Here is a 20,998-nt window from a genome sequence, read left to right on the forward strand (position 1 = left end):
TCTATGGGTTATTAGGTGTTGCTGGTCAAGAAATGTTTTATAGTTTGCCCGAATATGAACCTCCACCAGGACAATTTATTCCTCTCGATGAATTCCAAGAAGCCATCAAGAGACTGGAAAGACAATTCGATGAGGAGGAAAATATAATGGTTGGCAGACATAGATTTGCTTCGAGAAAGCAAAATGAGTCTGAGAATGTAGAGGAATATGTAGGCAGTTTAAGAGTTTTAGCTGCTAAATGTGGTTTTGGTGACAGAGTAGATGAATATTTACGCGATCAGTTCGTATTCCATTGTCATGAGATAAAAATTCAGGAAAGGTTATTAGCGTGCAAAAATCCCTCTTTGTCAGAAGTCATTGACATTGCCAAGGGAATTGAACGTTCATTGGAGGGCAGAAGAGAATTGGCCAGGTCAAATGTTTCAACCAATGCCAGTGTTTCATATGTTAATGATAGAAGAAGAAAAGAGTATGTTGGTAAAAGTCATGTCAAGTCGAATTCTGTGGTTAATCCTGCTAATTTTGTATGTTATAGATGTGGTTCACACAACCACAAAGCAGATTCCGTGAGCTGTCCAGCTACAGGAAAAAGATGTACGAGATGCCAAAAGGTAGGGCACTTCGCCAGTGTGTGTGGCAATTTTGGCAATAAAAGAGTAGAAAGAGCAAAAGTAAATGTAATAGAAGAATTTGAAGAAGACATGTGCTCGAACATTGTATTGGCGTTAGGTGACAATGACTATGATATAAAAGGTCCTATAGGTACAGCACATGTAGGTGAGGTGGAACTCAGTATCATGGCAGATTCTGGGTCACCTATTACAATCGTATCAGATAAGAAATATCTGAAGTATTGGCCCAATATAGACTTGTTGGCACCAGATGTCAATCCCAAGGCATTTGGTGAGCATGACATAAACATGTTCGGGTACTTTGTGGATGTATTGAACATTAAGGGCAGATGCATTGAAACAAAAATTTATGTAGCGGAAAGGGGCAGAGATATAGTGGGATGGAGAGATCTCGCTAGGTTAAAAATAATCCTCAAACCAGGAGCAGAGGATCCCATTGTGTTAGACGAAGGCTTTGTATCTCTCATTACTGTACCTGCAGGGTCCGAGAAATTAGATTGCTCAGAGTCAGAAAGAGATTTATCCGCTGTACTAAGTAAGTATAAAAAGTTATTTGAAGAACGCATTGGCTGTGTGAAAGGATTCATGCACAGTATAGTACTCAAAAAAGATGCTTCCCCTGTAAAACACAAGGTAAGACCGTTGCCCTTATCAGTTAAGGAAGAGTTGCGGTCGCTGTTAGATAAACTTGTAAAAGAAAAAGTGATTGAACCTGCTGATTCTGCTGAGTGGGTTTCAGGGATAGTTTTAATTAAGAAGAAAAATGGAGAGTACCGTCTGTGTGCCGATTTGAGATCATTAAATAAAAACATATTGGTTGATTGTTTTCCGTTACCCAGAATTCAAGAGATTTTGGCCAGCACATCTGGATCCAAGTATTTTTCTTTGATAGATCTCAGATCGGCATACCACCAAGTAAGGCTGGATGAAAAGTCAAAAATGTTAACCACTTTCATCACTCCTCTGGGAGCGTTTAGATATGTTCGTCTGCCTTTCGGGCTGGCATCTTCTGCAAGTGTTTTTCAGAAATTGATGGAGAACATGTTTGGCGGAATGGAAGGGGTGCAGAAGTTCCAGGACGACATTCTAGTGCACGCAGATTCAGAAAGCAAGCACAACGAGATTTTGAATACGGTATTACACAGATTACAGGAAAGAGGTATGACGGTTTCGAAGGATAAATGTAAATTTTTGAAAACTGAGATTGAGTATTTAGGTCACGTACTCAGTGCTGAAGGTATTAAACCCAAACTTAATCTAGTACAGGCAATAACAGATGCTCCCAACCCCGATAACAAGGATGCTCTCAGGTCATTCTTGGGCCTTAGTGAGTACTACTCCAGATTCATTGAAGGTTATGCAAGGATGATAGAACCATTAAGAGCATTGTTGCGCAAAGGACAGAATTTTAAGTGGGAAAATCAACATGATTTGGCTTTCAAGGAGGTTAAAGAAGCGATTGTCAATGCTCCCACATTAAAACCTTTTGATTCACAGGGACGCAATGTCATAACAGTTGACGCTAGTTCTGTAGGAATTGGCGCAGTATTTACCCAGAAAATAGGTAAGCATAGCCATACAGTGGCTTTCATTTCGCGAAGACTAAACGATACGGAAAAAAATTACAGTACCATAGAGAGGGAAGCTCTAGCCTGTGTTTGGGCAGTGGAGAAACTAAAAATGTACATATGGGGCAAAGAATTTGAGTTAATAACCGACCACAAACCCCTAATATTTTTATGTGACGGATATGGTAGGGGTAACGGGAGAGCTTCATCCAGATTGGTGAGATTATTGGCAAGGCTTCAAGAGTATAACTTCAATATTAGTCATATTTCAGGTAAAAATAACATTAGAGCGGATTTTCTTTCCAGGTTGCCTACAGAATGTCAGGATAAACAAATTGTTGAAGAAACTGAATGTGTAGTGTCTAATGTAGATGTAATACAACAGAGCAATATGACCATTTCTAATGAAGAATGGGTAGAAGCTATGGGTAAGGATGTAACTTTGTCCAAGGTTAAGAAATTTATGTCCACTGCATGGCCCCCCATTCGTAATTTGTCTTCCGACCTCAGAACATTTGTGCAAGTGGCGGATGAATTGAGCATGGTGAAAGGGTGTATCAGAAGAGGGGATTTGCTCGTTCCCCCCACCAGTGTCAGAAACAGAATAATAGACATTGCACACAAGACTCATTTGGGAGCTACCATGACCAAGAGACGCATCAAAGAACATTACTGGTGGCCCGGCATGGACATTGATGTGAATCTATTTGTAGAGAAATGCGAGGCCTGCACTAAGGCTGACAAACATTGGAAATTGAGAACTCATGAGATGCAACTTGTGTCCATCCCCAATTCAGCATGGTTTAAGATTGCCATCGACATGGCGGGACCTTTCCAACTTCTGGGACAGGACGAGAGATTCATAATTGCAGCCAGCGATTACTATTCTAAGTGGATATACCACAAATTTGTCAGCAACATAGACTCTGACACAGTAATTGAATTTCTACGCACATGCTTTGACATGGAGGGCAGCCCACGTATTATTGTTTCAGACAATGGTAAACAACTTACGTCGACCAAAATTACAGATTTTTTCAAAGCACATGGAATCACCCAAGAGAAAACTCCTTTGTATTCGCCTAAATCTAATGGACAAATTGAACGTGTCAACAGGTTCATCAAGGAGGGTATCCAACTTGCACTATCGTCTAACTTACCAGTCAAAGAGTTTATTAGAGAAAGGGTGTTTACTTACAACACAACACAAAACTCGGTCACAGGTTTCTCTCCGTTCTTTCTGTTGAGAGGAAGGAGATGTGACCATGATGTAACTCCCAAGTTTCCGCCAGCAGGGAAAGAATTGCCTCCCTCTATTGTCATTGACGATGATATGTTGCATGTTAAGAAAAGAATAACGGATTGTCAAATGAAAAGTAAGTTATATCATGACAAGGTGCATAGGGCTGTATGCAAAGAATTCTGTATAGGAGATTGGGCTTTAGCCACCAAGCCAGGTCATCAGGTCAAGGGAGAGTCCAAATATTTTGCCCCTGAAGAAGTAGAGGAAGTTTCAGAGAGTGCTGTTCGCCTTAAATATTCCGGGTGGCGCAATAGAAGTGATGTTGTCAGAATTAACAAGCAGCAAGCAGATGTTTGGCTTAATGATCAGGTTGTAGGAAGAGGCTACAATGAAGAATACTCATGGTTAAACACGTTGAACGGCAACCAGGAATGTATACATGATACTAATGCAGTCAGATCTAGTTGGGAAAATGAGGGTCACAATGTGTGTGAAAGTAGTATGGATAAAAATTATTGTGATACCAGTGATGTTGTTAATGAACCAGTGTATGACGAAGAAGGCGTCGACCAAGATAATGCACATGACAATGAGTACAGTAATGTTCCTCGCTCAGACGATGCAGGTACTTCTAGTGAAGACTGTATACATGGAGGGTGGCAAGGGACATGTACCAAATCAGGCAGGATCGCAAAGTTACCCACAATGTACAAAGACTTTGTTATGAGTTAATGCTCCTTTTAGAAAGGGAGATGTTGTAGGTCTAGTTGTTCTCAATCAGCTCGCTAGCCATTGGCCGCATAGCTCGCGCAGCTGCTAGCTGTCAGTGTGTATAAAAGTGACGTCAGAGCGGCATCCCGACACTGACAGCTTCACCCTTCTTTCCTGTCGGTCACCTGTTCCTCCCCGCAAGTTCCTGTAGTAAATAAATTCTTAATTGTATTAACAAACGTTCATTGGTGATTATTTCCACTGTCACTACACTCGTTGCTCCCATCCTCCATGAAGGGAGTGTGACACAAGAAGCAGGTGAGTAAACATACGCACGGCGAGGTCACGCGCTGCTAGTGACGGAGCCACAATTAGCGGCCACACATCGAAAAGGTCGCCTGGATTTCGTGCCCTGACCAACGGGTCATTCTTTTCAGACCTTCAGCTCTTGGAAAAGGACGTAGATATGCGCAAAGGGTCATCAGAGCCAACTGTACCGTCATACGTTGAACTGAAGCAATGGAACACATGCGTCACGTGGGCACGAGATATTCTGCCGTGCGCGAGCGCCTTCTGCATTTGGAATGGTGGGAAAATGTATCTGTACTGCGGGTCCTCCAGAGTCATGTTTACGCCAGACACATAAAGGAATATTAAAATCATTGCAATAACGGTTAATCCTCAATCTATTTATTTGGATAACATTCATCCACAAATCTGTAATCAAATAGATACATGAACACATTTCTTCAAAAACGTAACTAATTTTCAAAAAGAGAACATTCAAAAAACGTTACAATATCAATGAGAAGCCACGGATAAAGTACAAAAAGGATGTACTTAAAAGTGTCTTTTATTCATATGTAATCCGAAAAACACTTAGGCAGTGGCGATGCAAAGATTAACAGCCTAATAGAAGTTGTATGTATCTCCTGCTAAACTGCCAGGCACTTTGAGTACATTTAGTAACTGCAAAAACCATGACCTTGTTATAGGTGCGCTGACACATTGCAAGGATAGCAGGCAGGTCTGACGTTGTTATTTCAGAAAACAACAAATTCGATTTACTGTGCGCACACTTATCCCTTGAGGATATCCTGAAAATATGGCGAGTATCTCTGGCGAGTTGTTGGCTTTCGGGGACCAAAGTTGGACACCCCTGTTGCACTGCTTGTGTAAAATGTGCACCACAAAGTTCCTTAAATAGGGAATAACTTTTTGGGCTCTCCTACTGCATTGGTGCAATTTCCCACGTTATCAATGATATGCATTTTGAGGTCTGCCTTATGGACGAGGTTTTCATGCAGTACACATTATCTTTTTTGGTGCCATACAACCTTTAATTTTCGGTTTGACTTCATGGCTGATGCCGCTCACGACAAACGATTGCAGCTCACATACAAGAACATACATGGAGGGAGTAGGGGCTTAGTAGGTAGGACAGCTTTGCGATTGGTTGAGACCGAGAGATGTATGCAAGCATCATGGCCCAGAAATTGAGTTTAGCTGTCCCACATGCTAATACCATTTTACTATTTGTAATCGAGGGGGTTACTTGCATGGGTGAAACATAATTGTAGTTTGTAGAGCACTTGACGCTGGAATTTCTAGTAAAGCTAGGGGACCCGCACACATCTCTGCTAGTTGATGGTAACAATCTTTAAAGCCGGGCTCACTGTGATAGACATGGCATCACATTACAGTGATTTATTTAATATAAACAGTTGTTAGCGACAAAATGAAGGGAAGCAAATAGCTAAGCACGGTAAAAAAATGATAACTTAGGGGGTGGTTGCTATTTATTTTCCAGTTTGTTGTTAAAAGCTAAAACGAGTTTCTGTTGAAAACAAGACCACAAAAATAAGACATGATAAACATCTCATGTACGGGTAATTTGATCATATTTAGCATTTTCTTTATTTGTCATCTTGTTTTGAAATTCGAAGACATTTCTAATTTTCCTGAAAGTAGGCATATGAAAATAAGCAAACATTTTGCTAGCTTGCTCTATGTAATACGGATAGCGTATTTTTCATCCAGGCGTTTTATTTGACAAATATGTGAACTCTGGGAGTTGTGATCTTAGTTTTCTGGAATTGGCCAATGCACCTTACAGCAATGATTTGTAAAGGTAAACGCCAGGACACCACATTCACAGATATACTATTTTTTCACCCAGGGCAGTGCAGTGCAGCCACAAAATTTGCTGCACTGCGCAAGGGGGCAAACCATGATATGCCATATCTACTATGATTGCCCTGCTGCTGCTGTCATCAATAGCGGGCACTCCATGTTATGTCGCAGAACCATTTAACACCCACAGCAATATTTACTATCACATTTCTTTACTAGCAGAACCCATACTGAGGTTCAACCCCTGGTCTGACCATATCAAGAATAATGAGAATGAATTGACCAACATTTTTTACAATGACATTATAAATGTTGTTTTGATCTATGGTGTCAGTTACTTTACACACATTTTGTGTAGTGGAGCATGTGCCAAGTACTCAGCTTTTTGGTCTTTCAGCAGGCCGACATAGGTTGGAAATTGTGGGTTTACCCAACAAATGGGAGGGGGACGTGGGGCACGTGACGACCTCATAGGTGTCCATGTTTTAATGTGTCAGTTTTTTTCCTTATAGAGGTGCTCTGGAGAAGGTGAATTTTATTATGTTTACTGGATCAGTGTGACAATGAACTGTTGTCAAGTAGAGTCGTACTACAATGATGTTTCAGATAGGATTTATTGTAGAATAAACAGCACCACCAAAAGGCATCCGACCACACCAAAGACCAGCCTCCAACTGCCCCACGAACAACTCGGCACGGACCCAAGACTTCAGAACATCAATAGAGTCGAACCAGGGCCGTGCCAACAGCATATTTACAAAGTTACCAACACAACACTTATGCCAAGCGTTAACTCATGGAGTAACAGTAGTGGGGTTAAGGCCTTGCATTACTACAATTAATGTCAACTATATCAACGTGGCCTGGCACTGGCTGTTAAAGTCACTGGTTTTGAACCCTTCTTTTTGAGCAGGGAGGGGCGTAACAGAATTGTAATCTATTGGGACTTGCCCCTGTGTTATTCTATGGTCTGGTAACCTGATGTAATTCAGTAAAACTGTTTTTCTTACGCCACATTCATGTAAAGCGCTCCGATACCTCCGGGTCTAGCCAGCGCTATATAAAACTCTTCAAATAAAAATAAAAATACATTTTGTTTAGTGACATAAATTCTATTAATATCTTTCTTTATTGTACGGTATCTTCTCAGTTCACGGGCCTACCCTGCCCAACCAGTTCCCAGCTGCGCTGCAGTCAGGGATTCAGGTAAGGGGTCGAAGGTAATCCCACCGGCTACCTAGGAGTGTCGACTGCATCGTTTAGGCGGCAATCCTGTACCCTTTCAGCTTTTCTGTCTATGTGAGTGTGGAGCATGTTCAATTCTACATGTCGTTTGAGAGGTGCCTTTCACCCACTCATCATGGCATTGCCCACTGTCCCCACAGACACTCACTTCATCTGATCAAGGACTGCTTGTACCCTTTTACTTTCTCCTGGGGCGTGGTACATATCCGCAAGGCAAAGGGCATAGTAGGCAGCTGGTAGATGCTTGCCAGTTCACTGGCATTCTCATTTACCTGGGCCATGTCTTTTCTGCTGGAGCATCCCCTGTGGAGGTTTGCCTCCGACAGGGGAGAGGGTGGAGATAACAGGGCGGGCGATTTGTGCTCTTTCGTCATCTCCTAATCAGGAATCTAATGGGTGTGGTGAGAAATTCACACAGCTTAAAGTCCAGCAGACCCAGATGGCTATCTCTCATTGCTCATCGCCAACAGCTGGGTGAAGAGTTCGGCCAAATTGCAGCCATCTTTGTCAGTACCAGGCCAAACACCTCTGTACTGGAATTATTTAAATCAATCTTAATACTTACAAAATAAGTAAAGAGGAGCACAGCAGACGTCACTTGTGGTACAGTCAATCAAATTAGGGGAGTAGCCAGAAAATTTAAATACCAATAAGAACCCAAGCTGTGATGGGACCAAGCAAGCCGGGCCTATGAGCCTGACCTCCTTAGAACAGCTGTCTTGTCTCTTCCAACCAAGAATTGACTTGGTCATCCTTTCACTCTTAAATCCATTGCTGATATCCACTGTTTCACATTTACATTTTCTCATCCATTCATTCTTTCATCCATCATTCAATCTTTCACTATTCCATCCATTATCTATACTTGCATCATCGATACAGCCATCCACCTATACAACCATCATTTGACTTATCCATCCATCCACAAAGCCCTGCATACATCAAATGATTTTTTTGCCCAGTCATACATCCATTGTCTATCTGCACCGATTTCCACTTACTTTGCTGTCCATCCACCCTCTCAAATCACCAATTATTCTGCCATCCTTTCACCCACCCACCCTATCAGATTTCCATTTTGTCTGCCATCCTTACACACACCCATCCATCCATCCATCATCAGATTTCCATTTACTCTACCATGTGTTCACCCATCCACTCAGATTTCAACTTACTCTGCCATACTTTCATCAATCCATCTATCCATTCATCTCAGATTTCCATTTACTCGATCACATTTTCATCTACCCGTCCATCCTCTCTGATTTTCATTTACTCTACTAACTTTTCATCCACCCATCATCTCACCCCCTCATCTATCCTTTCACCCACTCATCTACCCATCCTTTCACCCATTCATCCATCCCTCATTTACCCAATTATCCATCTAACCTTTCCCCCACCCATTCACCCTCTTACCCACTCACCCTTTCACCCACACATCCATCATTGTACCCACTAATCCTTCTATTATCTATCCACCCTTTCACCCACTCATCCTTCATACACTCATCCTTTCACCCACTCATTTATGAATCCTTTCATTTATCCTTTTAATCATCCACCCTTCTTTTCATCGACCCATCCTTTCAACCACTCATCAATCCACCCGATCACTCCTCAGCAGTCCTTTCACTTTCTCATGCATCCACACGTCCATCCACCTTTACCATCAGCACTTCTTTCTTACTTTTAGCGATAATTATAAGCTTTTGTCTGTTAAGTTGCAGATAAAAGAGGCACATAAATAACCCCACACCTCCGCTGTAGCTGGTAAAGCGGATGGTTCACGACGCCCCTGAACCAAATACAAAGCACACATTGCATACTACATATAACAGAGTCATAAGCTTATGAACACATATCTAGGGAGTCAACCAATGCAAAGAGGCTTCTATGACGTACTGCACTTCATGGGTGCTGTTCTAGTAAGAACTCATGGATAAGGGCCCTATCCCAAAGGGTGAAGAAAAGCCATAGCAATCAACAGGAGCCGGAGTGGGGTGCGATATACCCAGTGGTAGAATGGCATAGGAGGAGGCGGGGTAAGAATGATAGAAATATATCTTAAATGTGAAATTTAAAAAAGGTTAATGCATTTTCATTTGCGCAGTGTCTACAAAAGACATACAGTGTTCATCAGGGTCTGTACATTTTCATCTAAATGTAAAATCTACCCTTGTTAGTAAGGATCCAAGTCAACTTGATGTCTGGGAAAAGTGTCTAGGATCAAAGGCACATAGGCAGGAGAAGGGACCCTAGATATGACTTTTGTGAAATTAAATTAAAATAGTCCTTTTAAAGTGTAACGTTCACCTAAAAATAGGTTTGGCACTAAATAAGTAAGCCATGAAAGGTAGTAATAAGACAGAGTACTTAAACAGATTGGCGAGCGTTGCTTTTTTTGTGTTAGAGGTATCTAAGAGCAAGGAGGCAGGATATTCACAGGAAGTCAGTTTACCGCCATGCTGAAACTGGTGGGGAATTAATGTTTGGCTGAAAATCTTCATACCACCCTGATGCAACGGAAAGGCAGGTGCAAACCTACTAGCAAACAGATTGGAACCTGTCAAGATTGAAAAGCAATATGAAAATTAAAGTTTGCTGTTCCTTAATGATCTAGAATTGAGAAATATACAAAGGACAGTAGGCTACAGAGTCAAAGAGATGGGAATCCATTTCTTTGGAATATATTGACCTCACACACCCAGTTGGGTGTCATGCTTCGAACAACCACACGGGGAAGCGCCACACCTAAGACATTAACTTAGCATTGCGCCTTTTCTCTTTATTTTATTCAGGGTAGGAGAACCCACAATTAAAGCTATTTTTGCTGGTACTCCCAATCCTGTTTTAACTCACATAAACGTCAGACACCACTTATTCATCTACACTCACTAAATCTCTCACCCCCATGGCACCAAACGACTATTCGGAAAAAGATCTCCACCAAAGTGACCCCTCATCGGGAGCCTGTCAGGCATTGCAGCGCCGGCCAGACGAGGAGCAGCCCAATGATGAAGCATGACACCCAACTGGGTGTGTGAGGGCATTACATTCCAAAGAAATGGATTCCCATCTCTTTGACTCTGTAGCCTACTGTCCTTTGCATATTGCTCAATTCTAGATCATTCAGGAACAGCACAACTTTAATGTTCATATTGCATTTGGGCAACTGTGCTGGACCTTATGTATAAAAGCCCTTTGTCCCTCTATTTGTGAATAGAGATTGAAAATCAACCATTTTCTAAGACAATATTTTCAATAAATCGCAGAGTTATGATTCACTCCTTGGAGCATAATTGAGGAGAAGCTGTCTATCTGGTAAGTTTCCTGCTCACTGGCCTCCCTGCTGGATAGATAGTGTTCAGAACTGAGAAAGACCTTTTCTGTCCACAGGACCAGTGATTCCCATTAACATATTGTCTTACCTGTGTTTTCCTTGCGGTTTTAAGCACAAGTACCTACCTAGAAGAGCTGTGCCTAGAGCCTCCTAGCTGTGGTATCCAGTCCCGATACCCGAGGTAGCTGAAGTTCTTGCCAATATAAGGGGTCTTGTGGAGCACAGCAACATGCTCCATGAAGCCCAGAACCACTGACTCCGCATGAAGTATTTGTATAAAAGTACAGATTCTGGAAAACAACACTGATAGAAGCCTCTGCAACAGTCACCATTGCATTCTCTATAACCTGCCCCTAATGAGTAATTTTGCATTTGCATCAGGTTGAGAATAAAGGGGAACACACTCTTGTGCATCAGCCAGCTGTGTATGTTGCGTCACCCTGCTGACAGCATTTATTTTGTGTTAGATGTTTCTTTCATTTTGTGTCTGCTTCTCAGGGGGCTCAGTTAAAGACATCAGAATAAATCAGAGACCGCGGAAGCTGCTTCTAAATCCAGTGTTCGCGTTGTCCATCAGGTCAAACCCCTACCACACTCCGACCTTTCCTCCAGCCTGCCCTTCATCCTGGTCATGCCAAGAAGAACTCATTGGCCACTTAGATGAAATCACAACCCAAGCCTTCAGTGGTATTTAGTTGATAATCAGCTAATAATGGTGTGGACCTCACATTTGAGGTGACTTTTAAGACTGTCTTAAGTGGTTGAGTTCAGCTTGTGGTTCAGAAAGGTGAGGCACATGTTTTTACAGTCCATTTTCTGAATTCCTTTTGCCAAAATCTAAATATGCTGTGCTTTATATGAAGTTACAACTCAATTCTGAAGGACCCATATCACTCCCAGCTTCCTGAAATGTTATCAACCTTCCTTCATCTTCCATCACAGTTTATAAGGTCGGAATAACCCCTTTTTGACGGTTCAGGATGATAGCAGTTAAACTAATCATGGGCTTCATAAAAGAGTGCTTTAACATCTTCAAAGCAAGGCTGGCATTTTATTTACACTTCTTACGATTGTTTAAGTGCCTTTGTGAGTTTTACGTTCCTCACCAGTTGCTGTCACTGGATATTGTTTACAGTGAATGCTACATTTTTAAAGTTTTGACGCTGTGAAAAATGTCTGGTAAGATGTGTTGTCTGCCCTAGATAGTGACTGACTGTTATTCGTGTTAGAGTATCATGTTCACTGACAGGATTACTGACTGCGCTCCTCGATAGATTTCTCTGCTGATATCACATACTAATGGTAGTTTTTTTTATAGATATTAAGAAACTGGGTGGTGTGATCTAATATCCAGGGAAACTGCATGGGAGTAGTAGAAGTTTCATTGTCAACGCATTCCTTCCTATTACCATTTTGTGTTCCTTTTTTAAAGGCTGATGGAACGAAAGAGAGGGAATGCTAAAGCGCAATCCACAAAGACACAACATTTTAGGTCGAGCCTGGGCAGCACATGTGCTGCACTGCGAGCCATGCTGTATTGGAGTATGTACTTGTGTCATTGTCATTCGTAAATACTGGCTTCTGATTCATTATTAGGCTTGTTAATCCCTCCTTAGTACCGCCTTGTCTTCATTTGTAACCTTCCTTGAAGACTGGCCTTTTTACTTCTGTTGTTACACAGTACATCTTCTGTAGTCTGTATGCACTATTTTCTTTACATGAGTGTCTCTTACTGCAGAGGGGCAGGAGGGTCTCATGTGCAGTTATGACCACTGGGTTGTTTATTTAACTCTTAGCAAACGGGGAGCTCTTCTGGGCTATGGGAGACAGAAGGGGGGAACTCAGCAATGCCTTCAAGCATTTGGAATGCAATAGGTCTCGCATTTACGAGACTTTAAGCTATTGGTATTGTAAATGACAATGCCTTTTATTTATGTTTTAAACACCAAATCGTAATTAAAAGGCATTGTCATTTACAATGCCAATAGCTCAAACTTGTGTGCATGCGAAACCTATTGCATAGCAGATGCTCGTTATTGTACTTTTCTTGGTTTGAAACAGAAGAAATGAAAGGCAGGTATTTGGGCAGGCGTTCACTAAGCTTTTTCATGACGAGGTAGTGACACCCTAGTTGGATAGTTCTGAAAAAATGGCTACAGAGGAGCACTAGTTAAAGCAGTAAGTTCAACTAGATCACTTTAATGCATGATATTTTGTTTGAAAATCTTCATTGGTCATCACAGTTAAAAATATTATAAATATAAGTACATTTGTATACTTTAATCAATACTCAAACATCGAAAAAACCGAACAGCAGAATATTTCGAGAAGGATTTGTATATAAAAAATAGAATAAAGGAAAGAGAAAGAAGAAAAAGAAAATGATGGACGAGAGTAAGGAAAGGAAGGAAAGAGGAAAGACAGATAAGAAACTAGATAATCAATTGAAAGCAAAGAGAGAAGATTACTAAAAGGTTGCCAGAATAAATCAGATTTAATCTTTTGATATATACTACTAGATGAAGCAGTATGAATTCTATGTTCTTCACATTCTCAATTCCACCATGTGAATAAAGACAGTTGGGAGAAATCCTTCCAACATGACATTATAACTTTAAAAGCAAGCACAATAAAAAGATCCAACAGCATAGGATTATATGGGAAAAAATCATCATCAGTTGACATAGAACCTAGGAAAATATTAAGTAGCGTAAGAGGTATATTACGTTTGAGAATCTTCAAACACTTAGACCAAACTAGAATCTTAAAACAATGAATTTGTTGACATTCATATAACATATGAACTAATGTACCTTTATGGTAAGAACAAGACCATCAAAGAGATGTAGCCTATACTGGATTAATAGCCACTCTATTATGTGGGGGGAAAATATTACTGGGTAATATGCCTTAGACTTTTTAAATAATTTAAGCCATATTCGATTTCATAATTGGGGAGCTAAAGTAATGGCCAAATCTTCTTCCTAAGGAAGCTGCAAGGTATTTTAGGTCCAGGCAGAGTCACGGATAATAAGGTCTTTTAAATTACAGCAGCCTTTGGAAGAGATTTGTTCCCAAGACTATCAAGACGTACAATCTGTGCTGATAACAAAGAGTCAGATGTCACAAAAGATTTAAAAACAAAAAGGCGGCGAGATTTGTAGATTGAGGCTTATTCCTCTAAAAAATAATTAAGTAGATGAAATCTTTTCTGCAAAAAATCAAAAGTTGCAATACTATTATCATCCATGAATTGAAAAACAAAGCAAATACCTTTCTCTTTCTAATGTGTGAGGTAAAATGATCAATTACGAATCCTAAGAAACGTATTATACCAAATAAAAGACTTTAAAAATATTGGTGTGAAGATGATAAAAAACAAACGTATTTCACGAAAAATTTGAATATTTTAAAATGTGGTATTTGGAAATAAAAGTGCAATTAGACATATAGATAACTTTTTTAAAAGAGAAATCGTGAGGTAAAGATCTAGTATGAACAATCCATGCAGTACAGAGAAACTTTAGTTCATGTTAAATGTGTGCCAATCATGTAACCCTTTTAAACCAAATGTATGTTTAGACTTGTACAGAACAATTGTGCTAATTCTTCTCCGGGAACTTCAGTAGAAAATTTCAAGATTTGGTTGATGCCCAATAGTTTTTTTTAAAGTTAGATGTGTTTATAGACAGGATATCGGTTTTCATATGGCAGGATCAGAGTCAGAGTTTTTTGTTGCTTAGACTAGTATGTTTTGTAGATGAGTATTGAAGGTGCACGTCTAATCCATAACCAACGAAGGCTCACTAACGTTTATTTAAAATTGCATTCCTGTTACTGGACAAGTATTTACTTTTACTGAGGCTAGTTATCTTTAGACATTACATCTGGCTAAGAACTAAGATATGCTTACCGTAGCAGGTTGGCCATAAGGGTGTAAGTGCAGTGATGAGTTTGATGGCCTGAACCTCGTTCATACCATCAGCTTTGCTACTAGAAAATACATGCACACAGCACATATTTCAAAAGAGTTTCTTTTGAGTTGTCCTATCCATTTTCCTGCACAATGTGTATTCAAGGCCTGGAAACGGGACAAGGACACACTTTTACCAGCATTGAGAGGTTCTTGAATGTCTGTGCTATCAATTTTCAATTTTAAAACAGTAAGTCTCTGAATAAGGAGAGAAGGCAGGGACCTAGATGAGCAAAGTGAAAACTGCCATTCAGTGAGCTGCCTGTCCCTGCTGCCCTTCGCTGGCACTTTCCCCTATATCTTTTGGCCCCTTATACATCCCAATGATGGGCTTTGCCCTGGGCCTGCCAGGGCTGGTAATACTGCACCAACTGTCTAGCCCCTCACGCTACCAAACGTGGTCCAAACCATTAAGCACCAGAGGAGATAGACTGAAGATACTGCCAGTCAACAAGATTAGTGAAATATGGAGTGCAGGAGCAAGTGAGCGATAATCAAGCAAGTCGTATTTGTATAGCACGGCTTATCAACCAAGACGGAATCCATGTGCTGTGCTGTAAGTATCAGTCAAAAACCCAGGTCTTGGAGGAGGAGCTTCGCGGGCAACCAAGATGGCCGCGTAAGCTCGGAGCTCCGAAGACCCTCCGATCCTCCGTATTGATCCTGCCAGCTATCCCGTCCCACGGCGGTGGGAATCAACAGCGGTGTTGATGCTGACGCAGCGCCCGGTCTCAGATTGAAAATCCGAGCTTCCTGGACCGAGTTGCGCCGTCGTGAAGCCGACTGGCGACGACGCCATAGTAGCCTGGCATTGTTGGGGCTGGGACGGGGCCCGCTTGGATGCACTTCGAGCTGCACTGACATACTTGCTGGACCCGGTGGCCCTGTTGGTCTCCCTGGCGGCCTGCTTTCTACTGCGGGAGGTGGAACGAACTGTTTGCTCTGATCGGGTGGCGGTGGCGTAGTTGGTCTGCCCTCTCTTGGATCGCATTGCCCTCGTTGCTCAACATGGCGGGCAGAGGTGATCCAGACAAAGGGAAGCCCCCGAGGGTTAGCAGAAAACCCATCCATTCGCAATCCACCATCCCTGAGCGATTCTCCCACTCCAGGGGATCGCCGGGATCATCGGGCCATACCAAAGATCCGCAACGAGACGTGTGCCCAGAAGATACGGAACCCACCCTCCGGGACGTGATGGGAGCCATTGCGGGCGTGAAGGCCGAGATGCATAGCCAACACGAAGCGCTGTCCAGCAAGGTGGATACCCTCAAGATTGAGCTTAACCTCATCAGGGCCGACCTCGGCAAAACCAACGACAGAGTTAAGTCACTCGACATTAGGACGTCGAGTTTGACTTCTGATGTGTCGGACATGCAGACCGAGGTGCGGGACCTGAAGGCGGCTAACGTGGCACTTGCTCGCCGGCTGGACGATTTTGAGGGACGGGCACGGCGCCAGAACGTCCGTATTACAGGTGTGCCGGAGGGAGCGGAGGAGGAGGCAGTGGACTTGTTTGTGGAGGACTTGGTGGAGAAGCACTTGGCTCCGGGTGGCTTACGTAAATTCTTTTCGGTTGAGAGGGCTCACAGACTGCCTGGTGGCCAACCGAAGTTGGGTGCGCCCCCGCGCCCCATCATTGCTAGACTATTCAATTACCGGGACCGAGACGCCATCTTACACGCGTCGAGAAGAGGCGGCCCGCTACGGTTTCAGAACGCGGACATCAACTTCTTCCCCGACTTCACCCAGGCCGTCCAGAAACGCCGTCAGAGTTTTATGGGCGTGAAACGGCGGCTGAGGGAGATGGGGTTAAGGTACTCTATGCTTTACCCGGCGAAACTGCGCATTGAACATGGCCATCGGACGGTGTTCTTCGATTTACCGGATGCTGCGGGGGACTGGTTGGACACTTTGCCCCAGCGACAGACCACTCCGGAGAACCAGTCGGAGGGGGCGTCAGGAGGTCCAGGTTCCCAGGAATGAACTTTATACTGTTGGCTTCTCTCTGGGAGGGATGCTGTGGACGGCATAATTCACTGACATTTCTTTTTTCCTTTTTTTACTTCTTCTGTTTTCTCAATTTGGAGGGTAACGGGGGGTGATAGGATGTCTTCTTTCTCCTCTGGAGGCTTTTTGTAGGTTAGTTTTAAGGGGCGACAGGCACACTGCTAGTTGGGGTGGCTTCTAGTCTAATGCAGGGGTGCAGGGTGGGGGGTAGTTGGGTTGTGTGCTTTCCGTTTGCTCTTTTTCCCTTACTTTTCTCATGGCTAAGGTATTACTGTTTTGCTTTTATCATTTCGGTGGCTGCTTTCTGGGGGGGATGGCTGGGACGGGACATCATTGATGATGGGGGGTAAGACCTTAAATGTACTCAGCTGGAACGTGAATGGGTTGGGGGATCGTATTAAACGTGGTGTTGTGATACAAATGCTTAAACGTTGTGTTCCGGACATTGTACTCCTGCAAGAAACTCATCTCATTGGCAACACTTGTAAGGCTCTGAATAGGAAGGGGTTCAAAATGGTGGCCCATTCCGGGTTCTCTACCGGGTCCCGAGGGGTGGGGATAATGGTGCGCATGTCTCTTCCTCTGGAGGTGGAGTCCACGCTGGTGGATGATAGGGGCCGCTATGTAGCCGTGGTGAGCAGGTGGGAGGGGCGCACCCTGGTTCTGGTTTCGGTTTATGTCCCCCCGGGGTTGCAAGCGGCTACCTTCCAGGACCTTGGTGGCGCCATTTTGGGTCTCCCGGAGGGGCTGTTGGTACTGGGTGGGGACCTCAATTCCGTTGTTTCAGGCACGCTGGATCGTTTCCCGTCCAGAGATCTTCGTAGTGCACAATCATGGCTCCCGGACTTCATGAGCACCATGGGCTTCATTGATTGCTGGCGACTTCTCCATCCCGCGCAGCGACAATATACTTTCCACTCTGGGGCTCATGGTAGTCTTTCTCGTATTGATTAAATTTTGACGCCGTCGGCTCAGGCACAGTCTGCTTCTAGTGCTCGTCTTATGGCCAGGGGTATCTCGGACCACTCTCCGGTTTGGGTGTCGTTTGACTTTGGCATTGTGGCGACGACTAGGGTGGCGCCGGTCAACCCCTGGTATTTTCGCAACCCTAAGACTCGAGACCTCCTTGCTAAAGCCATCGACCTGTATTTCACCGAGAATACGGGCTCGGTGGCGTCGGCCGTTTCCCTTTGGGAGGCCTTCAAGACTGTCCTTAGGGGGGAGGCCTTCTCCTTGATAGCCGAGGTGCGCAGACGACGGGATGAGGACTTGGTGCGGTTGGAGTCCGAAATTGCGGACTTGAATTCTCGGTTAGCGCCAGGACCGACACCAGAGCTGCTCCATGCTCTCTCCCTGAAGTAGTCGGAATGCAGAGCCACTGCCACGGATGCGGCCAAGGCGATGGGCAGGGAACAGCAAGGAAGGATATACGATGCCGGAGACAAGGTGGACAAGCTTCTTGCCTGGCTGGACAAGAAGGAACTGGCTTCTCGGGTGGTGCCCGAGATCCTGGGCGATGATGGACTGGTGGTTACTGATCCTCCTGCTATTGCCACGGGGTTTGCCGACTACTTTGAGACGGTTTATACATCTGTCTCCGCTCTGACCGAATCTGACTCGGCCTCCTTCTTGGAGGAGGTTGAGCTACCTTGCTTGTCCGACATCGAGCGTGATGACATGGACCGTGGCATAACGGTTGACGAGGTGGCGTTGGCGATAAGATCGTTGCGCTCCGGCAAGGCCCCGGGGCCCAATGGTCTCCCAGTGGAGCTGTACAAAATTAAGGCGGACACTGTCGCCGGGCCCCTGCGGAATATGTTCCTGGCAGCTCGGGATGCCGGTGAACTCCCGCTTGATCAACGCCTGGCCACCATAGTGGTCATACACAAGGAGGGGAAGCCTCGAGACCTTTGCAGGTCGTACCGTCCTATTTCCCTATTGAACGCCGAGCCCAAAATTCTGGCAAAGTTGTTGGCCAATTGGCTCGTGGGCGTGATTGCGGACTTGGTCCATCCGGACCAGTCTGGTTTCATCCCTCATCGGAACACCGCCCTTAATCTAAGACGGCTTCATGCTGTCATGGCGCGAGCACACATGCTCAGTGGACCAACAGTCCTTGCCTCGCTTGATGCGACGATGGCGTTCGACTCGCTCGAATGGAACTACCTCTGGGCGGTGCCCTCTAAATTTGGGTTCGGCCCTGATTTCATTAGTTGGGTTTGGCTCCTTTATTCTTCCCCGATGGCCAATGTGACGGTCAACGGCCGCTTGTCAGCCTCCTTCGCTTTGCGCAGAGGTACTAGACAGGGTTGTCCGTTATCGCCGCTCCTCTTTGCCCTGGCGTTGGAGCCGCTGGCCGCCTGGATCCGCACGCACCCTGATATTACCGGTATCAAGTGGTCGCCCGGCTTTGAGGATCGCGTCTCGCTTTATGCGGACGACATTCTTTTGTATCTCACTTCCCCTTGTCGGTCCTTAATTGTGACATTTGACGTGCTGGGTACCTTTGGTAGATACTCAGGCCTGGTCATTAATTGGTCTAAGTCCTACTTGTATGTGTTGCGCGGAGACACTCCGCGTCTCCCTAGAGGTTGTGCCATACAGGTCTCGCAACAGGGCTTCAAGTACCTGGGCATCTATATCTCAACGGATGCCCGGATACGATATGCGAACAACTTGCTCCCCCCTCTGGCGCGCCTTCGGCGGGACGTGGAGGGCTGGAAGAGACTGCCGCTGTCCCTGTTGGGCCGTGCGGCGTTATTCAAGATGATGTCTCTGCCGAGGTTCCTCTACGAGCTTCAAAACACACAGGACCCAGTGCCATCTAAATATTTCGGGGAGATTGAGAACTTGCAGCGCGCTTTGTTGTGGGAAGGTAGACCGCGCACAGCCGTCGTCAAATTGACCATTCCATGGTATGACGGTGGTATTGCTTTGCCGGACGTACGCCGCTATTACTGGGCCTCCCAGTTAGCTGCCATTAATCATGGCTTCTATGGGCCGGCGGTCAATCCGGGATACGCCATGAATCGCTGGCTTCTGAACGACGGGATGTACTACAGAGCGCTGTTCTCTAGATCTCTGGACCGGAAACTGACTGGTCCCACCAGGACTGCGGTGCACTTGTGGAGGGTGGTGACTAAGGCTCTGGGGTGGAAAGATAGGCTCACCATGGCTACTCCCCTTTATGATTCCGACTTATTGGGGAAATTGTGGCACTCTAAGGGGTTTGACCGGTGGGACCTCATTGGTATCTCCAAGGTGGCGGATGTGATGTCCAAGGGGGTTATCAAAACGTTTGCTGCTCTACAGGCGGAATTCCAATTGGGGGCCACGGAGTATTTCCGTTATGCGCAACTACGACACGCCCTCACGTCTTCCCTGCCTGTGGGTGAAAAAGTTCCTGAGTCATCCTCTCTTGAGGACAGAGTGCTGGACGGCCACATGCCGGATAGTGCCATCTCTCTGACCTATAAGAAACTTATCAATGTACGGACGGATTTGTTGGTGAAAGTGCGAGACCTCTCGGTGAATGATGGGATTGAGTTGGATGACGAGGACTGGCAGTCAGCGGTCTCCTCCCCTAAGGAGGTGGCCATCTCGGCCAGGTTGCGTTTGGTCCAGCTGAAGGTGCTCCACAGGGTGTACGTCACTGGCCCCAGGTTGATTCGTATGGGGCTCTCCCAGGATGGCCTTTGCAGGAGAGGGTGTGGTGCGACGGCCACTTTCATGCACATCATTTGGGAGTGCCAAGTCATCGCCTCCTACTGGGAGCGAGTGCATGCGGTTATGAGGGTTGTGACTGGTGTGACTTTGCCTGCGGAGGCTCGACGCTGCCTGTTGAATGTGTGGGGTCCGAATGATTATAATACTGCTCAGACCCGCTGGGTCACCCTGGGTAACATGATTGCTAAGAGGGACATCGCCCAGAGATGGGGAGCCCCGACCCCCCCCACGGTTAGCATTTGGAAAACCAACATGGACTGGTGCATGCTCCGGGAGAAAACTGTTTATGTAGCCCGGGGTAAGCCAAAAATGTGGGGTCTGGTTTGGGGGGCCTGGAATTCCTACAGAGGAGACATCTGCGTGCCCCCAGAGACAATTCAACCAGAGGTCCGTCTCTCACCGTAGTTTCCCCCTTTA

Source organism: Lissotriton vulgaris, chromosome 10, assembly GCF_964263255.1.
Source record: "Lissotriton vulgaris chromosome 10, aLisVul1.2, whole genome shotgun sequence".
In the NCBI taxonomy this organism is placed as follows: Eukaryota; Metazoa; Chordata; class Amphibia; order Caudata; family Salamandridae; genus Lissotriton; species Lissotriton vulgaris.